The sequence below is a fragment of the Pan troglodytes genome, chromosome 7 (assembly GCF_028858775.2).
Source record: "Pan troglodytes isolate AG18354 chromosome 7, NHGRI_mPanTro3-v2.0_pri, whole genome shotgun sequence".
Taxonomy (NCBI): Eukaryota; Metazoa; Chordata; class Mammalia; order Primates; family Hominidae; genus Pan; species Pan troglodytes.
The window spans coordinates 11,771,488-11,789,127 of NC_072405.2; the positions used below are offsets into that span (position 1 = coordinate 11,771,488).

At 37.7% G+C, this 17,640-nt stretch overlaps 1 protein-coding gene and 1 pseudogene across 2 annotated transcripts in view; one reads left to right on the forward strand and one right to left on the reverse strand.

The window, feature by feature from the left end:
- CSMD1 (CUB and Sushi multiple domains 1) overlaps positions 1-17,640 on the reverse strand; it is a 2,064,385-nt gene that overhangs the window by 1,847,901 nt on the left and 198,844 nt on the right. The window lies entirely within an intron of this gene.
- LOC742161 (bifunctional phosphoribosylaminoimidazole carboxylase/phosphoribosylaminoimidazole succinocarboxamide synthetase-like) lies at positions 13,122-14,611 on the forward strand (annotated as a pseudogene).

Below are 17,640 nucleotides of genomic sequence, written 5' to 3' on the forward strand. Positions count from 1 at the left end.
CCTAGGAGGTGGAGGTGGCAGTGAGCCAATATCGTGCCACTGCCTACCAGCCTGGGTGACAGAGGGAGGCTGTCTCAAAAAATAAAAATAAAATAATCATCTTTTCTTTCCTTTTAAATAGACAGCATTTGCAAATGGGGCAATGTTAAATTAACAGTGCAATTTGAATCTTACTTTCCTGAGCAAGTTATAGTAATTGAGGGCAGGTCTCTCAAAACTGAAGGAAATCCATGAGTAAGATCAGAGAACCAAAGCATTCTTGAATCCCACCTCCAGTTGGAAACATCAGCATATAAATGTAAATTAATTACAGTAATAAGTATACTCCTCTAACAATGCCATTTAGAGTAATATGCTTGATATTTTTTTACATATAGGAAACAAAGTACTTTATAAAAAAGAATATCATCATGTCCAGGAAGACATATAGACATTCTGATAATACAGAATTAATACCAAAAATAAGTTTGGGAGTTAATCAACTGATGTGGTTTGGATCCATTTCCCCACCCAAACTTCATGTTCAATTGTAATCTCTAATGTTGGAGATGGCAGAAGTATTGGCTCATGGGGGTGGATCCTTCATGAATGGTTTAGCGCCATGCCTTTGTTGCTATTCTCATAATAGACTTCTCAGGAGATCTTGTTGTTTAAAAGCATGTAGCATCTACCCGCCAACCCCCACTCGCTCTTTCTCTCTTCCTCCTACTGGAGGCATGTGAAGTGTTGATTCCTTGTTTACCTTCCACCATGACTGAAAGTTACCTGAGGCCTCCGCAGAAGCCAGGCAGCTTCCAGCATGATGTTCTCTGTACAGCCTGCAAAACCTTGAGAAAATTAAACCCCTTTTCTTTATAAATTACCCAGCCTCAGGTATTTCTTTAAAGCAGTGTGAGAAAGGACTAATATATGAACAATAGGAAATCAAGATATACAAGAGCAACAGAAGGAAAAATTTAAAATGTACTAAAGAGCAACAGAAGGAAATATTTAAAATGATATGTGTAAACAGAATTTTCCCTAGGAAACCATGCAGTAATTCTATTATTGTCAACATCAACTAGAATTTGATTATTTTTTTCTAATTGTAGGACATATCACTAAAATAGGAAAGATAGAGCTTGAGGATGAATCATAGAAAAACTGCAATGATTACATCAGGTCCAGCATAAAGTCTTCAGAGGAATCAAAGTGATATGTAGCAGTGAATAGATGGAAGGATCACTACAAATTTTTATAGAAAAGTGTTATTCAAAGATAGTGTTTAGAGTTTATAAACTTCCATGAAGTATAGAATAAAACAGAATCTAAGTAAAGTCTGTGCTTATTGACTTCAATTAGAAATTAAGATATTGGAAGGGTATAAAATAAGCAATCATTTTCCTTGTAAGAATTCAGGGGTTCCTATCAGAAGGATCAAGGATAACAAATATGATTTATTTATGAAAGACAGAATAAAGAAGATATTTTAAGCAACTAATCAATGTTAATTAAAAGAAAACTTCAGACAACACTTTTATTTTCAAAAACATCATCTTATGCTGTTTAAGAGGAAAGACTGCTGGACCAAGGCAGCATCTGTCATGGCCCACGTCGCGATGGGATATCTCCAGAATGTGTCCTGCCATCCAAGAGTCTGCTCACTCGCGTGGATGTGGATGTGCTGGGGCCCGGGTGGGGGGGGGTTCTCTTAGGCATTGAAACCAATCAGAAAGTTCCCCTTAATATTGGTAAGAAATATTTCTTCAATGTAATGTACCATAGGACAGAAAAGGCAGAGAGAGGACAAGTTAGGGAGTGGCACACCGCAGCCATGCTGAATTAGTCAAGGCAGTTGGAGTCCATGACCAACATTAAATGAGACGGAGGGAACAGCATCCTCAGAAATGCCAGGACAAAAATCCAGGACTTGAGGGCAGTTTGAGAAATTACAGATGTGATGATTCTAGGAAATGAGTGTTTGGATCTCAGATTTCAAGAAGCAGGCACCAGCCCAGATTGCCAGGACACTCACAGATGATCCAGAACACCAAGGTGAAGAAGAGATGAGGCGAGCACATTAGCTTAGAAGAGACCCTGTTCCCATAGTCACTCTAGGAAGTATTTTCACAAAGGCCTAAATATAGAGAAACATGGAGTTTGTTTCAAGACCCTCCTGAAAATTTAAACTAGCAGCATGTATATAATATTACTTGTTGCTAGTTTTAATATTAATATGAAAATATAATATTGCTACTAAGTTTTGAACAATTGCACAGCGCTACTACTATATCTACTATATGTTAACTCAGGTTATTCTTATGGTGCCTCTAGAGAATTCTTATGATCCTCATGTTATATCAGGCAGCACTCGGGCTCAGAGAACAAGAAGAGTTGTGATTCAGAACCAACAGCGTCGCAGGGCCCCATAGGAATGGTGGCACCATATTTCTGTGAAATTCCACTATGGGCTGCATTGTTCTCCACTTCTGCATAAAAGTTCACGTTCAATGATATCTCCAGGTACTATCACATAGAAAATATTTAAATAGGGGGGGTTGTGAACTGACATAAGTCAGGATTCTTTACCACAGGGAGGCAACCAGAACACTGGCTTGATTCCAATTTTAATTTTGTTGCAAAATGCCACATATTACACTCAGTTATATTTTAGAAAAAGTTGTGAAAATACAAGGAATATTATATTAAAGCCAGACAATTTAAATTTTAATTCTCTTACTGATTTCTAATTCTGGAGCTTCCATAAATTATTTTACTGTTTTCTGCTTATCTTCATCTTTAAAATGAGATCATAACACTTCCACAAAGTTACTAAGATTAAGGGCACTGGTGTTTGTAAAATTACGAGCTAACAATTATTTGTCAATATCAATTTAGCGTATTCTTATAAAACAGGTGACTGATTTCTATCTAGTGAAGTTCGGTGTGGTGCATGGTGAACTCCAGCCTGTATCCTACTGAAAACACTTTATTTAGATCAGTCCTTGATAATGATGCTGCCAGACAATAGATTCACAGTGAGCTCCACATTGAGACGGATAATTAAACACAGTCCATTCCAACTTCCTGTTTTACCTTGTGGTTATTTTACCAAAGAGAGCTAAACCACACTGAGAAGCGGAGCATCCTCTCTGAAGCAGGAGGCAAGGCAGTGAGAGAAACAATTAAGTCTAATTGACTCAGTAGGTGGACGAAACCAGAAAACTGGGACTAGTAAATGAGAGACTGCCTTTGGTAGATGAGATGTCTGGTTTTGAGCTTGGGGATGATGAAGAGAGACAGACGTGTAAGGGGGACATCTCAAAAGAACACTCTCCCTTAGGTCACAATTGTTAGGGACAGATGTGTGCCTAGACTCCTATAATAAGATCAGATTTAAGAATAAAACAATCATCCCAGTGTATACCTGAAACATAACACATTTTTTAAAAGCAGCACACAGAGCTGTTGTTCCTTATCAGCTAATCCTACATGTGCAGTAAGAATGTGCATACCCTTTGATTGTTTTTACAGAATTTGCTTTCAAAATACTGTATTAGGTTGGCACAGAAGTGATTGCAGTTTTGCCATTAAAAACAATGGCGAAACTGCAATTACTTCTGCACCAACCTAATACAAGTGTGTTTCAAAATGTAATACACGCACATGCATCTACACAAAAACAAGTCAAAGAGTAAACATGACCAGGGAAGCATGTGGTGTTTCAGACTTTACATCTACAAATCTCAACTAACGGCAAGTATGCACTTGACTTCTGACACACTGAAATAAATCCTCAAATAAACTACCTATCCCACATCAAAGGGCTACTCCCTATAATACGGTTGTAGTAGGGATGTGTGACAAATACGTTTTACATATGGTTAAGCTTTTGGTTTCATGATGGCAAATTCTTAAATATATTCCCATTCTAGATGGTAGTGGAGAGTTAAAATTCAGACACATAAACACACACAGGCATATTGGTGCAATATTTTAAAATTAGGACCAGTATAAACATATAAAATACAGTTTATGTATAAATTAATATAAATATACATTAAATATGAAACAAATAAATCATAAAATTTTCCATTCGTTAAAATTACTTACGAAAATATTCAGATTTGCACTTATTAATGAATAATCTATATCAGACATCAGCAAACTGTGGCACATGGGCTGGTCATCTAATTCTGCAAATACAAAGGTTAGAGCTATTTGATGATACCATATGTGGCCTATGATATCCCCATTGTTTTGATCATTTTTCCACAAAACTTGATTTTCTTCTCATTCCTTTCAATTTATCGATTCTAGAGCTCCGGTGGTAATTTGAAGTACCTGGACTTTTTCCAGGAATTCTAATGTATTTTCTGCACGAGATAATGTACAAGAAGCATTTTGCACTGTAAGTGGCACGGTATAAGCATATAGCAAATCATAACTTTACAGATCAATACTTCCCGCTAGGAAGATCAACCTGGAAATTCCATGAGAGGGAGGTCATGTGCAGGTCCTATTTCTACCACTATTGACCCACTGACCTTCATGGGAGTGGTCCAGATCTGAGTCAAATACACCTGAGTAGCATTGTCCAATCAGAAATGCTTTCTATGGGACTATGCCAATTTTATAGTGTTAACCTTTAGGATTAAAAGCTCTCATAGTGGGTTGTGTAAGAGAACATAATAGACACTTCATTAGGGCTGCTTAGAATAGCAGATGAGATGCAATGATCAAAAGTCAGATAGTATTTACTTTCAAGAACTGTTACACAATGTAGTTAGGAGAAAAGAATAAATGATGAACATTTACAATATATGGAAGCAACCTGCTTATCCTGTGGGTTTTAAATAACCATAATGTTAAGAATGTTTAGAAAGAATTGATAGGTGGGTGTGTAACAGTATAGGCATGCAACGACCAGATTGATATATCTTAATCAGCATTTCAGGAATTGACACCTATACATACAGAATCCTTATGAGAGGCCGTATCCTCATTTTAAAACTGCTTTTATTGTTTAAAATTTTAGAATTAACTGAAGTCTTCAGTTTAAGATATTTTCCAGTGGTGGCAAACATATGCTAACTGGTATCATTAATATTGTTATGTTAACGTCGCCCAGCCTCCTGTAGAAATTGACATTACTTCTGAATCCCTTACATGTATAGGGGGTTTACCAACATTTTCAAGTTATATTTATTTTTAAAAAAATCAAGGGAAACTAACTTGAACTGGCTCAAAGGATAATTTTTTACCGAAGAGTTCATAAGCCCTTTAAAACTTTTATTACTACCAGCAACATAACCACTGTGAAAGAGAAAACTCACCACAATGTATATTTAATGAAGCTCATTAATTTATTTTTTCTTATTTCCCTATGCAGAGTCCTAAACCCAAGGCAGTTAGAGAAAAGGAACATTAACCAAGGGTTATAAATGTCAAGAACAAAACGGATATCATGTTTAGTTCAAAGGAACACAGGAAGCATTAGCTGTACGCCTCCAGCACTTCTCAAGCTTCTCTGGCAAGCTGGCTTTAGCATTTTTATAAATAGTCTCCACTGCAACATTTCATCACTGAAAAATCCAGACATGAATGTATAAAACCAAAGGAAAGTGTAAATAAGAAATAAATCCTGCTAATTGCGGTTTGCTGATGCCAGAGCCCTTTTGGCAATGACGACCCAGGGAATTCCTGGGCCTGGAAGCCGGCTAAGCAGCATCTTCCACTTCCAAACACCAGCAGCAACTGATCCCCAGGCTTGCTGCTTCGGGGCCTTGCTTTTTCATTTTTCTTTTTTTTTTTTCTCCAATAAGAAAATAAATACACCTTACTTTCACCAAATGATTGTTAAATAAATTCTTGGCTTTTCAGCAAACATTCTTTTCTCTTCTCTTTCACAAACAATGGAAGTAACAAGCCATTCAAATCTGAGACCCTCATGGGGCACGTACTTCAGGATGTCTGTTGAATATGATACACCCGCGTTTCGTATTTTACGAACATTTACTACAGTCATAGACTTGCGGCATCATTGGCCAGACCTTCAGCATCTTTGCGAACCTAGTGCGCCTATGATAGGGGATTATGTGTAAAAATGCAAACAAACAAAACCTTTATTTATGACTGCCCTGAAGGTGTGCAGATGGGCATGCTTTCTGAGTCCAGCCTTTTTTTCCTATCATGGGCGATATAATGGGGCTTCGGCTTTACTGCATAATCTAGAACTAATTAGGACATTAAGCAGATGTGATTTAAAAATCAGTGAAACTCAAGGCAGTTCATTCTGATCGATCAGTCGATCTGTCTCTCTGTCTGTCTGTCTTTCTGTCTACCTGCCTACCTATCATGTCTCTCTGGCTCCTTTATATAGCCCTTTTAACCTTTTATCTGAAGAAAAGAGAAATGAAAATGCCTTGATGTTTTGTGCCCAAGATCCTATTGTAATTATTATTATTTATATTTATGTTTTCCTTAAGTTATTGGGGTACAGGTGGTATTTGGTTACATGAACAAGTTATTTAGTAGTGATTAGTGAGATCCTGGTGCACCCATCACCCGAGTGGTATACACGGCACCATGTATGTTGTCTTTTATTCCTCACCCCCTTCCCACTCTTCTCTACCAAGTCCCCAAAATCCATTATATCATTTTTATGCCTTTGTGTCCTCATAGCTTAGCTCCCCCGTCTCAGTGGGAACATACAATGTTTGGTTTTCCGTTCCTCAGTTACTCCACTTAAAACAATAATCTCCAATCTCATCCAGTTCACTGAAAATGCTGTTCATTCATTCCTTATTGTAATTGTTTTTTAAAAGCATAAGTCATTATAAGGCTGAAGCAATGACCTCTTTTTGTCACTATCTCTCAATCAAAGTTCAGTGTCTTACCTTAAATAGGGTAATTACCACCTGCAAATAGGTTTTCCTGCCTCTGAATCTGATTTTCCTTTCTGTGTCCCGCCGTCTTGTTAAGATACACTCTCATCTTCTGGTGGTGTCTTTTCTTTCCAGTGCAGGTGTCACCTGCAATCCCACATAGTGGCTGTGCTTCATGCCCAACCTAGCAAATATGTCTCCACAAGAAAGGAAAGAAGCCTGAAGGGCATTATGTGGTGAGGCACAATGGCTAAGCACGATGAGGGAATGCCCTCCTGCAGTGCATCAGCATCATGAAAACAAAAACTCTCCCACACAAAACACATGGGTTCACACTTGGTTTACAACCACGCATGAAACAAGACATCCCTTTCTAGATCTCTCTCTTCTCTATAGTCATTTATCTTACCCATATCCAAGAATGCTTATTGTCAGATTTATAAATAACTGACCGTCATCTTATCTGATGTTTAGCATGGAGGCACCATAATCTCAGAGGCCAAACTTTTAGAAAGATATCACATACAAGAGATACTTAAAAATCATAAGGCCAATAGGATAATAAAAGTTTCAGTTTTGTGGGTCAATTAGATCTTATTTCAAATCTAGTCTTTTGTCTATTGTCGTACTTTCTGATTCTGTACTTAATCAAATGTCCTCAATGTATTCAACTGTAAAATGGTATCGGTCATGAAGAACTCAGGTGATGGAGTATATATGCACATTTCTGGGAACGCTAGAAATGCTTACTATATGGTATCCATTCTTAATCACGGCAATTAATATGTGAGGAATAATGATCATGCAGCTTCTCACCTAGGCCAGTAAAACATCATTCACGATGACGGTTCCATATTGTAGCTTACATATCGAGAGGGTCAGGAACATGGAGTGACTTATACCAGATACCCAGCTAGTAAATAAAAATCAAGACTTACAAAAAGCTCTTTGTAAAAAAATATACAAATGACAATAAAATAAGCTCTGACTTCATTTCTCCAGAGTTTCCACTCTTGCCTCTACTTATGTACCTTTCTCAGTCCAAAATTATAGCCCACTAAACACCAATTATTTCAAATTACAGTAGCACAAGCAGCTAGGCTATGCCTTTTAAAAAGACATTACAGTAGGGAGGAGGAAGGGGAGAGAGGTTGCTCAACGGGTACAAAGTTACAGTTAGGAAAAAAGAGTTCTGCTGTTCTATTGCACAGTAGAGTGACTCTACTTAATAATGTATTGTATATCTCAAAATAGCTAGAAAAGAGGGTTTTGAATAACCTTACCAAAAGTAAAAGATAAACCTTTGAGATGATGAATATGCTAATTACCTTGATTTGATCATAACACAATGTATCTAAGTATTAAAACTACTGATTATACCCCATAAATATGCACAATTATTAAGTAGGTCAATTAAAAAATAAAACTTTATAAAAGACACCACAGTTTTACTTTCATTACATATAGAATTTGAACACTTTAGATTTAAAGAAATCTTATTTAAGGACCAGAATTGTAGATTTTGGTCTATCCATAGCAAAACCATAAATATGCTCTAAGACATTTTAGTTTTGTGCCACTGAGCTTAGAAACACCTACATTTCACATTCTTTGTAGGTACTGAAAATAAACTCTTCATGTACAGCTATTTTTTACTGTATATTTTTGTACAATATAGCTCTACTGTGACTCATACTTCTGCAGATGAGTATTTTATCTTTGTCTCTTTAATTTGAATCCAAAAAAAATGAAAATATATGAATTTTGGCTATATTATTTTCTAGTTAGTAATAGTTTCCAAGATTCCTGATTATATGTATTTTCACATCGTCCACCAATTTAAATTTAGAAAGCGCAACTCAAGCTATTTTTTTCAATAAATGCTAAAAGCTTTATGATGTACACGTTTTTTGGAGGCAGAAAAGTGCCATATTTGGATTCTTATAAAACAATGTTTTTAAAGACGCTCAAAAAAAAAAAAAAAAAAAAGACGACTTCAGATTAGAAAGAATTGGGTCAAATATGAGATCCAGATGGTCATGTCTGTTAACTCTATAAACACTGACCTCTTTCATAAACTTCAATAAATGATTGTAAAATCAATTCAGTCCATAGATATTCAATCACAGAGTTAACATGTCATATGTAATCAGCAAATTCATCTCCCCAACCCACCTGAAATTTTGTAGATAGTTGAAATACACTTAACATTAGGCATTAAATAAGAATTGTATTTGGTGAAACATATAATGATGTCCATTGTCAGCACAGGAAATCAAGATGGTGAATAATACACTCAGAACCACACAAGGTAAAACTGTCCTCCAGCCAGAGTGCCCCAAGATCCGCAGCGCCACAGCCTCCTAATCGGAGGCTGGGAGAGAGCTGTACAGTGGCTGTTCCAGCTGAAACTACATTCTGACTCCTCACTCTCAATTCAGTGCTTTGGCTTTGGTAATCTGCTGCCCTGGTCAGAACAATGTATCCAAGATTAAACCAGGAGTATTGTCATTAAATAAAGAAAAACATTAAAATGTTTATGCAAATTACATGGATTTCCCTGGTTCTAAGGAAAACCTAGCTGTGAGTTGTTCAAATGTGTGGGTTTAGAGTTTCTCATTGTTGTGCCTCTTTTCACTTGGCCTCCTGCTCCAGGGAGCTCTTGTCACGAACAGGCTGAAGCCAGCCCGAAGCCTGCACTCAGAAGGGTGTCAATTATTCATCCTCCAAACTTGAGTGGAAACTGCAAGCATATCCTCTTTCTAGTAGATCATCGACCTGGTGATGCCTCATTTTTAACTGTGGAGGCTTTGACACAAGGCATCAACCAGCCTAAGGAAAACATTCTTATATTGGTGATATCACTCCTCTAAAGCGAATACTTTATGTCTGCTTTTGTGACTTATTTCCACACATTGAATTTGACCATGAATAAAAGGTGGCTCAATATAGAGTTAAAAGAGCTTAAAAGTTCCCACAGATTGGATGAGGTGGATTGCTACAATTAATCAGTATGATTAGTGAACATTATGGTTAAAAAAAAAAAAGAGTGTATTTGATAATTTGTAAACTTTAACATATTTTTGAGGAATTGTCATAGGATTTGGTTCTCTGTGTCTTGACATTTATTAGAAGATAGTCAACGGTACATAGAATAAGTCAGTTGCCTGATTCATATTTATGTACTCAAGTAAAAGTTTGTTCTTACAAAATGAATATTTTCTTTGACTTGTTTGAACATTGCGGCCTATTGCAATTGTAAAAGTGAAGCCCAAGTAAACAGGCTTTACCTTCCTCTACCTCTATAACTAAAGATTTGGCTCCCAACTCAAATAGAAAACCGTGTAACATTCTGTCTAGGAAAATTCCCCCTGCAGGGTCATTTAATGAACTGTGCTACCTTGTAACACAAGCAATTACAAAGGGCAGAACAAACGCATATGGATTTTTCAAAATTTTGAACCCATGATTAAAATAACACTTGCATTGAAATTCTAACTGCTGTTTTACATAGACCAAATATCTTCACTGGATGAGAGGAGGCAGACCCTTTAATGTTTTCAGTTTTAGTTTTTTCTACCTGACACAATTTGTTTCCTTTATAAGTATTTCACTTACTGTTACATTTCTTTTTTCACCAATAGTTTTAAATATCCATTATGCCTCCATTAAAAGAAGGGCAAATATTTTTGCAAATTCAGAAGGACCTAGTGGAATAGAATGTAGATAATGTATTGGAATGTTAATAAGAGATTTAAATGAAGTCATATCTGCAAAGATCTTAAACACAATTCTCTCTTCATATAACATGAAAAGAAGAATCTCAGCAAAGCATTGTGGGTTGGCAGGGAGACTAGAAGGATATGATTCCATTAAAACTAAAATTGCTGAGTTCTACTCCAGCTCTTGAGCGAATCTCATACTGACAGCATTGAAAGTTTATGTTTGTCAAGGTGACTAAATTAGGCTCATAAGTGGTAAAAAATGCAATACTAAAACGGAAGTCCTCAAGTTTTAACTGATATCAGAAATTCTGAAATCAGTTCTGGGCACTGAATTATTAGAAGTGGATATTTATATAACTATCAGGAAAGAAGGAATCTCTCTGGGTCATGAGTGCCTTCTTTCTTCTTTCAGGAGAATTTTTAAACCATGTGGAAAAGATAGCATGTTTCCATAGCTTTGTTGAATATGACTCCTAGCCTGATCCATTCTGCTGCTCCTAGAAGATTGTACCAGCTCATGCCTGTTAGTCTAGAGCAGTCATGAGGAGGTGAACATTGGCAAAGGTGATTTTCATAATGGGGCACACTGGGCTAGTTACTGGGGTGCAAAGCATGGGTTGAAGACTTTGCTCTTAGGCTGATGGTGTGGAGGTGGTCTCACAGCTGGTATGGAAGAGGTACCTCAGTCCAGAATCTCTTAGGTACCAAAACGCCCCCACAGTGGGTTAGATCACCATTAGCTCATGCAGCCCTTTGCTAAGCTTTGGAGCTCAAGACCAGCAGAGACTTAGAAAGCTGATTACCCTAGATAGCACCAGAGAGCTTGGTTTCCTGACATGCTGTGATTCACATCCATCTCCATAGTCCTGAGCCACTTGGAAAAGTCATCTGGCTTCAGGGGGCTCTGAGAACCTCAGCTCACACACAGACTCAGAGTCCCAGACTTTGCTTTTAGAGAAAAATACAAACTGACAAAATGAAGAAAGGAGAAAGGAAGGGAGGATCACCCTTTACAATAGAGCACATCTTACTCTCAGTTCATCATACAAATAATAGTACTTTTATTCTCCCGGGAACCTTATAAGATAGAAGTGTTGCCCTGACTCGTTAAATGGCGAAACTGTCACTTGGAAATGATTAAAGATGTTCTTCATGATCCTAAGACACAACGGGGCCTGGATTTTAACCCAAACAGTGACAGCACCAAAGACTGAACCCTCCTCAGTCATGCCCCTGAATTAAAGTTTTCAACAATTATAGGAAAGACATCATGCATCGTAGCCAGGTTAGTGCAGCTTACCCAGCAGTGGCTGGAGCTTCCTGAGAAATAGAATAGCCAACATTTGTACATAAATTATGAAAATACTAATAAAATGGCTACTGTGCAGATGTGTAAGACCAAAAAAAATAAATATCCTGTTTGCTTCTAAAAATGGATTTTAACAACCACTTATGAGCCCTGACAACCCACCTGCTCTACCATCTTGGCTCTTAAGCAAGAATCTTATTTCACCAATTCAATTCACTAACGGGTTAAAAAATATCCATTGAGGACTAATTTTTCTTTCTTCTTTCTTTGTTCTAGAAGTAAACACTCCTACAACCAGGTTTATTTTAAAAATGTGAATTTGGGTATAATATTTTACAGCAGTTGAGATTAAAATGGCAGGTGCAGAAAATGCATGGGACAAGTAAAAGAATAAATAATCACTTCTAATGTGGCATCTCCAGCATTCATCATGTATCCTGCTGATTCTCTGTTGAACACCACAGATATCTCATTTTATTTTATTGGCAATGAGATGTAAATTGGTGGTTGGTAGTTTTCTGCTTTTAGACAAGATGCTTATATTTAGAGAGCATTTAAAATACAGCAGTGTGGCATTTGAGGCATCAACATTCGTAAGATGATGCTTGAATCTCTCTCTGATCTGAGCCTGAATCCAATCTAGAATACGTTCTTTTACAAAATTCTGTTCTATCTGGTTTTCTTCAACATGCAAGAACAACTTTTGAAAGTAGTCCATTATCTTTTTTTTTTTTTTTCTTAACACATGTTTCTTTTGCCTCAAACTTCAAGCATGCATAGATTTGTCAATTAATCCTAAAAGACTGAGGTCTACACAATTCAGATTATGAATGATACTTCCAAGAAAATAGTAATTATTTAAGTGAAATGCTAAGAAATAAAAGTAGTTTTGCTAGTACTTCATTTAAAAGGCACTTTTTAAATCTTAATGTTTTTAAGGCAATATTGTTGGTATACTAACTGAAGACTGGAGAGACCCCGTGTGTGTGGCAATGTGGAAGGAAGTAGATAGAGCAGTCACCACTTCTAATTACTTGTAATTTCTAATATTAGATCTAATTATTGATAGCAGGGTGATACTCGGCCTCCGCTGGCTCAACTTTTGGAGGGAAACTATCCGCCTATACCCCTCCGGGTTCGGCCGCTGTAGCGGAGCTCGGAAAGAGTGGCGCAGGGTCGCGCGGCCCCGCCAGGGGGCGCATCTGGGTGCCGCGCCTCCTTCTCCACCCAGCGATGCTCTCTGACCACCCCTCTTTTCTAGAGCTCTGCCTCACTTCCCGGCGCGGTCGCAGCCCTCAGCCCACTCAGGATAATGGCGACAGCTGAGGTACTGAACACTGGTAAAAAATTGTATGAGGGTAAAACAAAAGAAGTCTACGAATTGTTAGATAGTCCAGGAAAAGTCCTCCTGCAGTCCAAGGACAAGATTACAGCAGGAAATGTAGCTGGAAAAAATCACCTGGAAGAAAAAGTTGCAATCTCAAATAAAATCACCAGTTGTATTTTTCAGTTACTATAGGAAGCAGGTATTAAAACTACTTTCACCAGAAAATGTGGGGAGACAGCTTTCATTGCACCCCAGTGTGAAATGATTCCAACTGAATGGGTTTGCAGAAGAATAGCAACTGGTTCTTTTCTCAAAAGAAATCCTGGTGTCAAGGAAGGATATAAGTTTACCCACCTAAAGTGGAGTTGTTTTTCAAGGATGCTGCCAATAATGACCCACAGTGTTCTGAGGAACAGCTGATTGCTGCAAAATTTTGCTTTGCTGGACTTGTTATAGGCCAGACTGAACTGGATATCATGAGTCATGCTACACAGGCTATATTTGAAATACTGGAGAAATCCTGGTTGCCCCAGAATTGTACACTGGTTGATATGAAGATTGAATTTGGTGTTGATGTAACCACAAAGAAATTGTTCTTGCTGACGTTATTGACAATGATTCCTGGAGACTCTGGCCATCAGGAGATCGAAGCCAACAGAAAGACAAACAGTCTTATCGGGACCTCAAAGAAGTAACTCCTTAAGGGCTCCAAATGGTAAAGAAAAACTTTGAGTGGGTTGCAGAGAGAGTAGAGTTGCTTTTGAAATCAGAAAGTCAGTGCAGGGTTGTAGTGTTGATGGGCTCTGCTTCTGATCTTGGTCACTGTGAAAAAATCAAGAAGGCCTGTGGAAATTTTGGCATTTCATGTGAACTTTGAGTAACATCTGCACATAAAGGACCAGATGAAACTCTGAGGATTAAAGCTGAGTATGAAGGGGATGGCATTCCTACTGTATTTGTGGCAGTGGCAGGCAGAAGTAATGGTTTGGGACCAGCGATGTCTGGGAACACTGCATATCCAGTTATCAGCTGTCCTCCCCTCACAGCAGACTGGGGAACTCAGGATGTGTGGTCTTCTCTTCGACTACCCAGTGGTCTTGGCTGTTCAACCACACTTTCTCCAGAAGGATCAGCTCAATTTGCTGCTCAGATATTTGGGTTAAACAATCATTTGGTATAGAGCAAACTGTGAGCAAGCATTTTGAACACATGGATTTCCTTGAAGCAGGCTGACAAGAAAATCAGAGAATGTAATTTATAAGAAACAATGCCATTGAAATTTTTAGGGGAAAAACTACAAATTTCTAATTTAGCTGAAGGAAAATCAAGCAATATGAAAAGGTAATTTTAAATTAGAGAACACAAATAAAATGTATTAGTGAATCAATGCTTCTCTAGATCCATATTAATAAACATGAACACCTAAAAAAAATAAAAAAAATAAAGGGAAACTATCATGCTTAACTTAACATGACATCTGCATTTGAAACATTTTATACATTTTAAATTTATGACACAGAAATTCTCCCTGCTCCTTCCTGACTCCAGGGCAGGCACACGCCCAGTGTTTTCAGGTGTTGGAGTTTGGCAGCATATGAGAAGGACAGACTGTAGATGGAGAGTTCTGATATGAACTGAGATCAGACAGCACTTAAATTCATGGTTAGGACTCTCAGCCTTGAAATCAGACTACCAGGGTCTCACTCCTTGTTCCACAATTTATTTATTTAACTTCTTGGGACCTCAAAATCACCATCCGGAAAAGGTAATCATGAGAAAGCTACCTCTTGGGATTCTTGTAAGAGTTCACTGAAAATGAAATGCAATGTTGTATGTTCAGATGAATGCTTGGTGCTTAGAAAATATTCAGTTAATATTATTTATAGTTAATGTAAAGAAGCTATCCTGCCACTGTTTCTCATATATGAAGATGATCTAAATCATAATCCCCGGTTTCTAAGACCAAACATGCACAACAAAATCTGTGGTTTAAAAGCAGTAAACTATAGACAATAAAGTATGAATTTCAGCTTTGTGTCTCTGTAGCTCTCTGGTTCTGGGTGATTTTTACCTATACTCTCGTATCTAATATTGATAGTACTGTGTATCCCCAGAGTTTACAAAATAACGCATTTAAATGCCTGGCACCTGGTTTACATTGGATAAATGCTAAAGCCACCTCACCTATGTAATTTTACTGTGCATGTACCTGGGATCTACCACCAAAGCTTTTGTTCACAGTCTGGCACCCTAGGTTTGGGAATAAACTGTTTTTCTCACTCCAGTGTGGGGAAGTTTGTGTTGCATTTTTGAATGCTGGCATACTAGCTGTATGTCAGAATTTAGCATGTTCCAGAATGTACTTATTTATGATCCTGTATAAGATAAGTGTTGATTGTATAGCAATGCTCCCAACATAGTTCATGTAGTAAATTTTTTAAGTTATCACTGTGTAATTTAGGAAGAGATGCCATTTTGGTTCTTGCTATTTTGTTTATGGAAAATAAGTCTAACTTTCTTAATTTCTTTTAGTATTCTTTTATTTTACAGACTTGCCTAAGTAATAGAATTTAGTAGTTGCCATCAGATCTGTTCTGCCAGAGAAAAATGTACCCGAAAAACGTATCTTAAAGGTGCTATTTCTCACTTCCCTTCATGTGCAACTCAACGGAGGCCAAGTTATAGTGATGAAAAGAAATCCAGGATTATGTGTGAATCTTCAGAGAATTCTAGGAGGAAAATATTCTATGAGTTTTGGGGGAAAATACTAAGCTCCATCACTTGTGATATCCAATATTCAGTTATTTTGGACAAACAAGACAAATACATACAGTTCAACATAATAAGAATATTCTATCACGTCCAAGCTGACGGCCAAATCTGAGAGCACAACACATTCAAAATAGCCATAAAAAGAATAAAATAACTAGGAATACAGCTAACCAGGAAGGTGAAATAACTCTACCACGAGAATTACAAAACAGAAAGAAATCAGAGATGACACCAACTAATGGAAAAACATTCCATGCTCATGGACAGGAAGAATCAATATTGTTAAAATAAATAGCCATACTTCCCAGAGCAATTTACAGATTCAATGCTGTTCCTTTCAAACTACCAATGACATTTTTCACAGAATGAGAAAAAAACTCTTCTAAAATTTATTTGGAACCAAAAAAGAGACCGAAAAGCTAAGGCAATCCTAGGCAAGAATAACAAAGCTGGAAGCATCACACAGCCTGACTTTAAACTATACAACGAAGCTACAGTAACCAAAACAGCATGGTACTGGTACAAAAACAGACACATACAGCAATGCAACAGGTTACAGAACCCAGAAAGAAAGCCACATTTCTATAACCATCCGATATTTTACAAAGCCAGCAAAAAGAAGCAACAAGGAAAGGACTCCCCTATTCAATAAATGGTGCTAGGATAAACGGCTAGCCATATGCAGAAGACCAAAACTAAATTCCTACCTTTCATCATATAAGAAAATCAATATAACGTGAATTAAAGACTTAAACAGAAAACCTAAACTATAAAAACCCTAGAAGGAAACATAGGAAATACCAGTTTGGACCTAGGCCCTAGCAAAGACTTAACACCAAAGACTCCAAAAGCAACTAAGACAAAAGTAAAAATTGACAAGTGGAACCTACTTAGACTAAAAACTTCTACACTGCAAAATAAACTATCAGGAGAGTAAATGGGAAACACAAGCTAGTAGGGAGAGAGACGATGAGAAAGACGGCGAGAAGAGACGGGGAGAAGAGACGGGGAGAAGAGATGGGGAGAAGAGACAGGGAGGGAGAAACTTTTAAGTGAGAGAAGAAACAAACACATGGAGATAAGCCAAGAAAACAGACCACTGGTCTTGAGGGGAGAGGTGGGTGGAAGGAGGAGAGGCAGAAGGAACGTGCCTGGGGTTGCAGTGGCTTTGCCTGTCATGGCCACGGACCTTCACGAAGGTGGACCTCTTTCCACACCAGGCTTTCTTACTACTTCTTGGTGTGGACTTGTTTTTACTCCTTTCTTTGAGAATGTTTTCCAATTTTCTTTCCAATTCAGCCCTTTGACTCCCTGAAAGTTTATGTGTTGTGGGTGGGACCCCATCCCTTGGTCTATAAAGTTTGTGATCTTGAAAAGTGAACCTAATTTTCTCGCCACAGCACTCCGCTTAAGGAATAACAAACAATCCAATCCCCTAAAGTCGTATACGAGCCACTGGAAAAATGTTTTGTCTCTTTTTGCCTAGAAACTAACCTGAGGAAATCTGAAGCAGGACCTTAAGCAGCAATATTACCAACATAAGGGTTGAGCTCACTTAAAAATGGGCCCAACACAGAAGGCTAGTTAAGACATGGAGAGAGAGGCCAGGATCTGCTACTACCGTGCAAGCTGATAGTTCAA